This window comes from Phalacrocorax carbo, chromosome 7 (assembly GCF_963921805.1).
Source record: "Phalacrocorax carbo chromosome 7, bPhaCar2.1, whole genome shotgun sequence".
NCBI classification, from domain to species: Eukaryota; Metazoa; Chordata; class Aves; order Suliformes; family Phalacrocoracidae; genus Phalacrocorax; species Phalacrocorax carbo.
The window spans coordinates 44,005,254-44,016,180 of NC_087519.1; the positions used below are offsets into that span (position 1 = coordinate 44,005,254).

Below are 10,927 nucleotides of genomic sequence, written 5' to 3' on the forward strand. Positions count from 1 at the left end.
AAAACTCAGGTGTAGCACAACAATATTTTTCTCAGGCCTTGATACCATCCGTCAGTAAAGAATGATGATTTTAATTACTCAGCAGCATGGAGACAAGGGCAATTACTAAATATCACCCCACCTCAATAGGCAATCAGATAATTTTCGGTATATTGGTACAAATGACAGGGATATTCTCTTCTTTAAAATACCATGGTGCAGAAAGAAAGAATATATTTGTTGTGGTTTTTTTTTGTTTTCCTGGGAATCTGCAAAATCAACATAAAAACAAATGCTTGCTCTCTTTTGGCTAACATTCAAACTCTAGGGGACAGGTTTATAAACTGCTGGAGAGCATTCGGCATCATAGAGGTTCCATTTCTCACCTTTAATGAATTACAGAAAACTATATTAAAAACAGATTTTTGCACTGTCGCTGCTCCCCACTGGGACAGACAGGCTGTAGATGGACTGAAGGTATGAGGGGCCAACATTCAATTTGCATCAAATGAACCAAAAAACCACAGGAGCAGAAAATCCTGCTTCATTACCTACAACATTCTCCCTTATCTACAACAATAGTAACAACCCCAAAGGACTGGCTAATTACACATGGGTTGCAAATTATCACTGACAATCACTTTATTCCCTTTTCCTTTTTCTACTTTGAAACCAAAATTAAGTCAGTTTGCAGCCAGATAACAAGATCTGGATAAGGAGATGGCTCCACAGAGAATAGGATGCATACCAAAGCTGATGTTGCTGGTATTGGAACTGATTATACCTTATCAGGTATAATTATTATACCTTGTTTTTTCACAGAAGGGATATTTTGTCTCAGAGTACTGTGCAGCTAATGTTTTGAGGTTTTCACATCTATTGAAAGGAGAAGCTAACAGGTCAAACTGTTCCTTGGTGCAGAAGAAAAAGCACTGAGGCTCAACAATAAAACTGAAGATATATATTGACCCAGGCAAGAAGCTGGTAAAAATCAGAGTCAGAGCAAAATAAAGATAAACATGGCTTACTCTGTACCTCTACTAGCTCATGTGTCATTCAGCTTCTGTCCCCAGGCACCTTGAGAACAGGAAACAGGACTTGTTGACACAGAGGAGTGCCTGGAGTCTGTAATACAAATATACATTTGTTGTAAAGCACTGCTGCTCTTCCTTTAACAAAGCACTCACTTGGCTGTGACTGTTGCTTACTACATGAAAGATAATCTCCCTATTACTTAGGACTCTGCTTACCTGTTTATTGTACTCCTTATCCAACTGTTGTTTCACCTACAAGCAGTTTGAAGCAAGCATGACATCTTTTGTAGTTTTTTTGCAAGGATCCCAGTGTTGTGAGGCCTAGATACACAAAAAAAAATGTTTATGCAATAATAAAATGAAGTGACAAAACTAAGAATTGCAGTCATAAAATTTTAAGGACAAATACAACTGCATGAACCGTCTCCTTGTGATTCCTTATTGCCTGGGTGGGACTGAGAGTTGAACCTAAGCCAGTTACTAGCAGCTTTTTAGGAAGTTTGTCTTACAGAGATTCAAGGTAGTGCAACAATATATAACCTTTTATTTTATTTTCCTTAATTAAGCAAGAGTCCTGGAGGTCCATAATCTCAAACTGCTGGATTAATATCCTGCTATAGAATTTGCCTACATATATCCTTCATTATAAGCTCTTATTGACTTCACTGTGATTCATCTTACTGAGTGCATTTCTATTGACAAACTGGAGTTGTAGCTGGTAAATTGGAATCAAGGAAGTTAAGAAACAGCAGGGAGGCAACATGTAGGCAAAGGCATACTTCTTCCATAAGGCATGTAATGCTTGCAGTTTTAGCCCAGAGAACCAGGATTGCAGAAGATGGAGTGATCAAGCCTTGTCTACATTGCCTACAAGAAGCCAAATCTGCCAGAAGATGACAAAACCATAGCTAGAAAAGAAAAAGAAATATTCTCATAACTTTGGTTTTCTGAAGGGAGTGTGAATACTGACAGTAATTATAAATGCTCTAAACATATCTTTCAAGGTCTGAAGTCTGTGCCAACCCTGAGGCTGCATGTTATTGCTTTTATTGTTATTTCTAATAATATTACTGAAGAAGTAAATAATCTAATATGATATTAATAAGAAATTATAGCAGAGACTGTGGGTCCAGAAGGTACTGCTGTCATGTAGGATCAATGCTGCATATTTTAAAAGCACCAGAACGTTTTCTGTATTGATTTGATTATTGTTTCATTTTGCTCACAATACCATACCTTTTAGTTTCTTAAGAATACTTTGTTTCCTCTTGTTAATTCTCCTCCTTTTCCTGTCCTCAGGAATCTGCACTAATCTAATTTGACTCTAAGCTGTTCTGTGTCCATTCACACTCTCAATTACCTTGCATGACCTGCCCTTCGAAGGAAAGTATCTTTGTACACCTAGTACAACCCCACCGCTGTGCTTTTTTTGCCCATTGCTGCTGTGGTTTTCTTCCTGTTTAGAATATCAGTTCTTCTAAGCAAATCTTAAAGGATTTGGTGACAGGCTGCTCCTCACCAGGCTGATGAGACCTTTGGAAATAAAGCCTGATAACATTCCGTTGTTCTCTCCCATAGTGTCTGAGCAGAACAAAAGCACAGAGTTAGAGGATCATGTATTTGCTCAAAAATCATTCTTGATAAAGTAGAAATAAGGGAAGTTTATTATGTTTCAGTTATAAGTGGAAGTGCTGTTTTCCTGATTTTGGGAGCTTTGATCTCCTGCACAAATGACTCTACTGCTGTGAGTAGCTTTCGGTAGTAACAAACAGCCATTCTGCTTTTAGAGACACTCTCTGACATTAGCAGCCAGATGCTGCTGGATAGTTGGAAATGCTGCTGAAATGCTGACCACACTGTGCAAATCTTTCTAAATCATGTACACGTTAAGTCTGACACAACCTGTATGAAACATATTGCCAATCTGGGCATCAGATTGTATCAACAGCTCATGCACAGGTGTTTTTGCAGACTGCCTTCTTTAACCTAAATGTTAATAGTTACAGAATGGGGATATATATCATTGTAACAACTCATCTGACAATGTGAAGAAGCAACAATGCTATAAATAAAGCAGCTTCCATAGTTAAGTATCCAGATCTTACAATTCTTAGTCAAGTGACTCTTTCAAACTAGCGAGTAAACATAACCCATAAAGAAAACCCAGATGAGGAAGGATTGAAAAAGTAGGTCAAGCAGCTCCAGTCTGAGGGGTGCTTCGTGAGGATGAGCATGGCAGGAACTCTTCTTAAAAAGTTATAGTCATCTAGAATTGAATTCATCAGCTAGTGCTATTCTTTTTTTTATATTATAGTTTCAGATATAGCTGACATGTCTAAAGGTAGCCCAAGGATCACTGAAAGTATTTGTTTGAATAGATAAATCACTTTTAAAGGTAAGGGTTGTATAACCTATTCATAAATAGTAAAGACTAAGCCAAATACACTTCATGGTCATTTTGCTGTGTTGGAGATAACCGTTAAAATAACATTCAAGACATCAATAGCTGAGTTAGCAAAATGGGGAAAAAATTTACAAAATCGACACAGACATAACTGTAGATAATTCTCAGTATACAATCCAAATATGCAGTAACCATCCTATCATTCATTACTTGCTCATGGTCTTTACAAGTTGTGGATCCAACCTTACAGTGTTTAAGCTGAAGAACATTATCATTTTTAAGAAGCCCATAAACCGTGCCTTAAGAAGAACCTATTCCAGACCTGGCAGGGTACTGACTTATCTAAACTGACTGAGTTACGTTAGAAATCATAACTTTGACTTATTATTCTCTCAGTTGTCACACAGACTATGGAATAAGCTGTACTGAAGTGATAATCAAGTAACAGTGGTTGTTTCCCTTAAAGTCTTTGGCATAGTAGATGGTGGTGCAACTCATGTAAAGATCAAAAAACCGATAAAGACACAGCATATATATACCGGGAATGTGCCTTTGGCTTCATTTGGATTACTTAGCAGAGGTGAGGACAGTAAAATAGGACCCATCTATTAACACTTGCTAATGAGACTCCACTGTTGAGCCAGTTGTCACAAATGACCAAGCTGAAGGGCAGTAACACTGGGGAAAAAGATTGCAACAGTAATTGCAACATTTTTGCTAATAAAGCATTTTCAGTGAAACCTGGTATTGAAAGTATTATGCTATGAGCCTAGAAAAAGCATGCACTCATTGTCTGAACTAGAATACTCAGATCTGTCGTTCTTTTATGAAACTAGGAACTATTATTTCCATACTGCGTAGATTGATAGTACACAGGACCAGGCTTGGAGCAGTAGGGCATCTTACGAATTACAATAACATCATCATACACTTTAAAGAGTGTCTCTGTATTTATTCTATATAACAATGAAATTAATGTGATCCAAACAAGTTAAATTTTGTTCTTTTATTGAACACAGCAATAGATTTCTCCCCAAAGTAATACCCTGTGTGTTCATAAAAATTTCCATGGTCACAGTTAATGTTAAAGAATTTTATCATCACAACTGATTTAGGAAGAGAGTTGCCTAATGTAATTTTCTCTGGAGAAAATGATTATGTTTTCTAGTTGTCTAAATTAGCCTGACACTTCTGACCAGTAGTTTGCTCTACAACCTGCTGGTGTTATTAAATTATGCTTAGCTAAAGGAATCTTGCAGTATAGCAGTGAATTAGAACGACAATGGTTCTCTCAAGTTAAGTTCAAGAAACCTCCACTCTTCTGCACTGACACATTTGCCTAAAAAATGAACAGACTCCTCCTTAGAAAGAGGGATGGTGCCACAGACTAGAAGTACCACGAAGAAGATAGTCAGAAACTATGTGCCATGTCCAAATATCCTAAATTGTGGGGAGACATTTAGCCGTATTTTATCTTTCCAAGCAGTGAAGGAACAGGGTAGGAAAGAGAAGAGTGGCCACGTTTTCAGATTAAAGGTGTTACTCAAAGCAGAAAAACTATTTGAGGAAAACTTGCTCAAGAATATCTGAAAGTTCAGTGCCTCTGAAGAAAAGAAGGATGCATAAAATATTAGTGAAATTATCAAAGAACCACCCTGTCTCTATAAAATACTACCATACACTAGAATTTCAGAAAGCCAAAAACTTTCAGAGCTAGATGTAAGATGAGTACATCCTGCCAACCAGCTCAGGCATGCTTGCTTTCTCAGGAGTAAAGACTGTTAATAGGAAGGACTTTCTCTCGCCAGGAGAAAGCGTGAAGTCCACGAGTTCCCCCTGAGCTGCCTGAGACCAGACTATTGCCTGTCCCTCATCCCCAGACCCAACATGCAGCAGGGAGAGAAAAGAAAATGAATTTCCAGAGGTTTGGAAGTGGCTCATGCTCTGCTCGCCTCCTGAGACTTTCAGCCTCTCAAAGTTCTGGATTAACACCCCAGGGGTCGCATCTTCCCCTTAATGGAAATGCTTTTGTGACATTTTATGTCCCCCTTGGAAGACCCGACACACAGGCATCTTTGAGAATACTATATCTGAAAATATAGGAAACTTTATTTAGCTGTTAAGTACTTTATGGAGATTAATAATCCAGTTAACACAAGCGCCTGTGGCAATTCCTGGCAGACAGGACATTTTAATCTTCTGTTTGAATGTCCTGTAGTCAGCTGATTAGTTGTGCTAAGCAAGAATTCCAACAGAAATATCACTCACAGCACTTGGTATTTTCAGGTGTGGTACATTCTTCTTGTAGTTTATGGGATCTAGGTGACAGGATTAGCACCCACACTGTCATGCTGAAACAAAGAGAAACAAACCTCAAAGTAGCTTAATGAAAAATAAAATAACTGACCTCCTCTAGGGAAGACACATTTCAAATGGATTCATTTCAAAGAAAGTCTGGCTTCTGTAATCTTACAAATGCTGAACAGGTCTCTCCCTGGTTCAACTTTGTTGTTGACTTTGTAGTCAAAATAGGGCAGAAGCTGGCCTGTTGTTCATGCAGGAATAAAAGGACCTAATGTTGTTATGGAGAACACGATGTACTGCGGAGAAATACACTGAGCTATCAGCTACTCCAATTTAACAATCAAGGCTGCTACCTGGACTGTCCATGAGAAAAATGAATACCATGGGGGGGGGGGGGGGGGGGGCGGGGGGAAGTGTGCAGGACTTCATGGTTTGTTCTGTGAGAATAAAAAAGCAGCGGGGGGGGGGGGAATTCAGCTCAGAGGAAAGTCCCTGTTTGTAGACACATCGTGGTGTGCATCCAGCAGCAGCTGAACACTGCTTCATACTCCAAGGGTGCGGGCATCAATTCTGTCCGCTTCTAAGGCAATTTCACACAAATACAAAAACCTGCTGACAGCAGCACCTTAACATTAGCTTCACCCTGGCTGTAGGGGTGACCTTCCAAAGGCACCCCAATCTCCGAGCAGCAGCAGTAAGGGGACAGGGCTGTTTTTGTAGACACTAAAAGGTAACAGAGCACAGGGTTTACATTATGTCTTTATCGACAATTTTTTTTCGCTCTTTTACCTTTAGGTACCTGTCATCAGTTTAGCCACCTGCACCTTAAAGCTGATCAGATTTTTATTTTAATCTGTTATTCCTTCTGGAACAGAGCCCCAGATTTGTGGTAAAATTAAATACTAATTCAAGTTTTCATTCAAAATACACTTATATTAGCTTTTTAAATGCAGTTCTGTACTCAGCAGCACCCTTCTTTTTAAGTAGCCATTCCCCCAGCCTGTCATGTATCTCTAATATTTATAGCAAGCAAGCCTATTCTCCCTTATCGTCCATTTTGGCAGACTACACAAGCTAAGCTTATCACAATCTTTTTGCCAAATGAGGTCTCCCTTTCCTGATCATCTCAGAAACACTTTTCTTCACCTGTTGCTGTTTATACCCATTGCTCTCTAACACAAGTGGTCAGGAATCCGTGATGAGCATCAGTGTTTCAAAAGGGCCTTGAAGAGCAGCACTAGTAATTCACTATTGCTGGGTGTCCTTCCCCATGTCATGTTCAGAAATACTTAAAGGTAGAACAGCCATTTGGAGGAATCTGGAAGATAAACTGCATATTGCAGTGTACAGCAACCATCAATCTGGAGAAAAGACTGTCAGAGAAAACTGCCTTCAGAAATACCGACCAAAATCCATGTCTAATGTTCCCTTTCTACACTGCTGCAGATTTATATCAGAATTTATATTGCCACTAGATTTACAGTGCCAGGCTCTCACAAAGGACTAGATGATCTTTAAAAGTCCCTTCCAACCCAAACCATTCTGTGATTCTATGATAAAATACTGTGTGGGGTTTAAATTATAAATGCAGATTTAGTACCAAAGTCTGTGTGAAAACCATTCTCTCCGTAATTGTGGGGCTTGGATCAACTCTTTACTCTTACTGCTGTCTGCTATGCCAGCTCGGTACGTGCAATGCACAGAAAAGGCATAGCATGTAGTCCTCACATGGTTGAGAAAAAACATGATTATCAAAATAAGTTTAAAAATCTTTTCTGGGTAGCTGTTGCATTCTTTCTGTTGTGCAGCATGTACTGAGCTGTGACAAAGAGCTGAGCTACAGAAACAGTATTTTTCAATTGCTTTTATCAGCGTGTTGATAACAGATTGACTGTAGAGCCTCAGCTCTTATAACCTAGTATCTCTGCAGTGACTTCAGTGATTTAAAAAGGACCTTGACCTGCTGCAAATCCAGCTTTGTAACATCATGACTTGCAAAATATAAAATTAAATTTTATTTTAATTTTATATGTAAAATTCTCTTTTAAAATTCACATCTCATCACACAACACAGCACGAGGGCTGAGAAGGAAATGCATAATTTGTTTAAAAAAGAAAAAAAAACTTTTAAATTAGCTTTACTGTCAGGAAAATTGTTGCTCTGTTGCAGCAGGTACTGCTTCTTTCTCTGGAAAGTACTCCAAGTCCTGTGTTATGGCTATGGCATTTCTCTTTCCTCTTTAGTTAGCTGTTCGGTATCTGGAACATCATGAAATATGTGCATCTTGCAAAATGGCTGTTGCTATGGAGACCTCATATATTTAATTGGAGAAGAAACAGCTGAATAAGCTTTCATTTATAAGCCCACAAAAGGTGCTTTGACAGCCTTAACTCAAGGAATGCTTTCTTCTCATTTGCTGCCCCTATACTTCCTATTTTATTTTTGTTATATATTCACAAAACAAATGTTCCCACTTATTTTTCTATCAAGTTTTGTCTGTATTTGAACAGAAAACATTCTTAGGAAATCCAGAATAAGGACTTTCGCTTGCAATAATAATGGTGGCCTTTATAATGTTTGGTGTTACAACAGTGCTAATAGCTGAACGGGTTGTATTTTGTGCTTTAACTGGAAGGAGAAACTGGTACCCAAGCACAGACAGCAATATTACAATGGCAAGAAAAAAGTCTGTACTCCTCAGCTGTGACCAATTCTTCTCCCTTACAAATGTTCTCAATGGCTACGACTGATCTGATGAGTTTAGGATGAGGGAAGATGCAGCTTTTTAAAGATAGCCCAACAGCTATTTCTCATTTACACACAGATAAGGATAGAATAGCCGTGTTGAAGTTAAATGGGGTTCTTTAAAACTCTCAGCTTCAGCCTGTTTGGTTTTGGGGAAGAGAAATCTGTACACATTTACCTTTTGCAAGAATAGTTGTGCAAATCAACCACAACCACCAGCTATATTTATGCTTTTGTTAGTTTCAAATTTTATAAACCTGAGATGGCTCAACACACCCCCATTTGCATCTCTTCCTTTCAGAAAAGTGTCAGATATATTCTCTAAGTAATCTCTAGAAAATAAAATGATGTTTCTTTCATAGGCTTCAGAATAAATTCTGTTTCCTGACAACCTCTACACATTAGGCTAGGCAGAACTCTGCTTCTGAGGATAGGCTGAGAGAACTGGGTTTGTTCAGCCTTGAGAAGAGGAAGCTTAGAGGCGATCTCATCACCATGTACCAGTACTTAAGGGGCAGCTACAAAGAAGATGGAGACTCCCTTTTTACACGGAGTCCCATGAGAGGACAAGGGGGTAAGGACACAAGTTGCTCTTGGGGAGATTCCGATTGGATGCAAGAGGAAAATTTTTCACACTGAGGACAGTCAACCATTGGAATAATCTCCCCAGGGAAGTGGTTGACTTGGCCACATTGGACACCTTTAAGAGTGGTCTGGACAGGGTGCTGGGCCATCTTGTCTAGACTGCGCTCTTCCCAGAAACGTTGGACTAGATGATCCCTGAGGTCCCTTCCAGCCTGGGATTCTGTGATTCTGTGATTCCCTAACCAGCAGTTTTCCCTTCTAGAATGGCTGAAAACTGCTGCATAGCTGGGTAGGAGATAAAGTTCAGCTCAACAATTGCAGAATAACAGAAAGAGGTCTGGTCTGGATTGCAAACTCTCCAATACTGAGCATGGCAAGTTACTCCAGTCCTGATTTAGCCTCTGCAGAGATGGTTAACAGGGTAAAGTCAGGGCTCAGCCATATGGTGAAGCCTGCTGGCCATATGTTCTACCATATGCTTTAATATTGCTTGTGAATTTCCTTAACAAATTCTTACAAAATTAAAGGGATATCTTGCTGTACCTGAACACAGATTTAATCAGTGGCTCAGCTTATTAGCCTCACTGCTACTTTCATTTTCTGGATTTTTTTAAACACCATTAATTCGAAAGAATAAAATGGTAATATTTGTACAAAATATAAAGAAACTGAGATTACTGAATCTCAGTGTGTTTACAAATACTCAAAAATACTGAAAAGGAATTCACAGGTTTCACAGAAGCAGGACAGGTGGTTCCTGAATGCCTGGGATACTTCTACTGTTTGTTCAGTTCCTCTGTGATGTTTTTATTTGAACTATTTAATTGCCCAAAGCTTAATACAGAAAAAAATATATTTATCTGAAATTTAACTAATGCGTATTGTACCAGAAGATGGATCCTAGCTTTCAGATGTAATTTTATGTCCTAGAAACAACCAACTTTCTTGATGGAGTAAATGACAATTCTAGAATTGATGTCTCAAGGTAGATCAAGATACAGCAAGTACTGAAATTAATAGAGAGCCTTATAAGCAATTTCCAGAATGTAGAAGAGATGTCGAAAGCCTTTACATGGCTTTACTCACAAAGGGCTCTGCAACTAAGTGAATTTGGCAGTTGCTTTGGTGCTGTATCACTGGCAATAAAGTTTTAAATCCTCAGAAAATGGGTATCAATATAGCATGATGGCTGCACCCTTAGAGAGACTCAGTGACTGATTAAGAAATCATTGCCTTATCCAGTGAGAACACACCCTCACACGAGACTTAGGGGTCTCAATCAGTTTGGGAATGGAAGGAGCGACCACAATGGGGACTTGCCCAGGGAAAACAAGGTTTGAGGTACTTACCGCGTGCCAAGACTTCCCAGTCACAGAAAACGTTCCTCCAGAATGGAAGAGCGCACTTCTGTTTTTAAGGATTTAGAGAGCCGCATACATTCAGTGTGGATGTGAGGGCATCATGGCCTTGAATACCACGTTGGAGTCTGCCTGATTCTCTCATGATGTGTTGGAAAGAACATTGTTTTTTCTTAAGAAATCAATGATTCAAACAAGTGGGAATTATGATTCCCACTGTACCTTCATGGGAACTTTTGATGTGCATAGACAAGCACTGGGATAAAGGATAATGAATGTAAATAAACTGTGAATTGAATAAAAAGAATGCATCAGCTATTCTGCATGGAGTCCATAAGCAGTTTCATTTGTTTTTCAGGAAGGGTCCCTAGTGTCCAATTGGGTTTGTCCATGTCTAAAAGAGCTTAAATTGCACTGTGTAAACACTGGAAATTCATACTGTAGTTCTCCACTGATTTCCCAAAGCAGGTACACTGCAAATGAGGCTTGGAAAAAAGAAAACTTAAAAATAAGTCCA

At 39.0% G+C, this 10,927-nt stretch overlaps 1 long non-coding RNA gene across 1 annotated transcript; it reads right to left on the reverse strand.

Annotated features, from left to right (window-relative positions):
* Positions 1-1,033: 1,033 nt before the first annotated feature.
* On the reverse strand, positions 1,034-3,201 carry LOC135314208 (uncharacterized). The gene is made up of 3 exons (XR_010373655.1): positions 2,374-3,201; positions 1,230-1,334; positions 1,034-1,104 (listed from the first exon to the last, which is right to left on the reverse strand). It is a non-coding gene; the product is annotated as an uncharacterized LOC135314208 (long non-coding RNA).
* Positions 3,202-10,927: the final 7,726 nt, after the last annotated feature.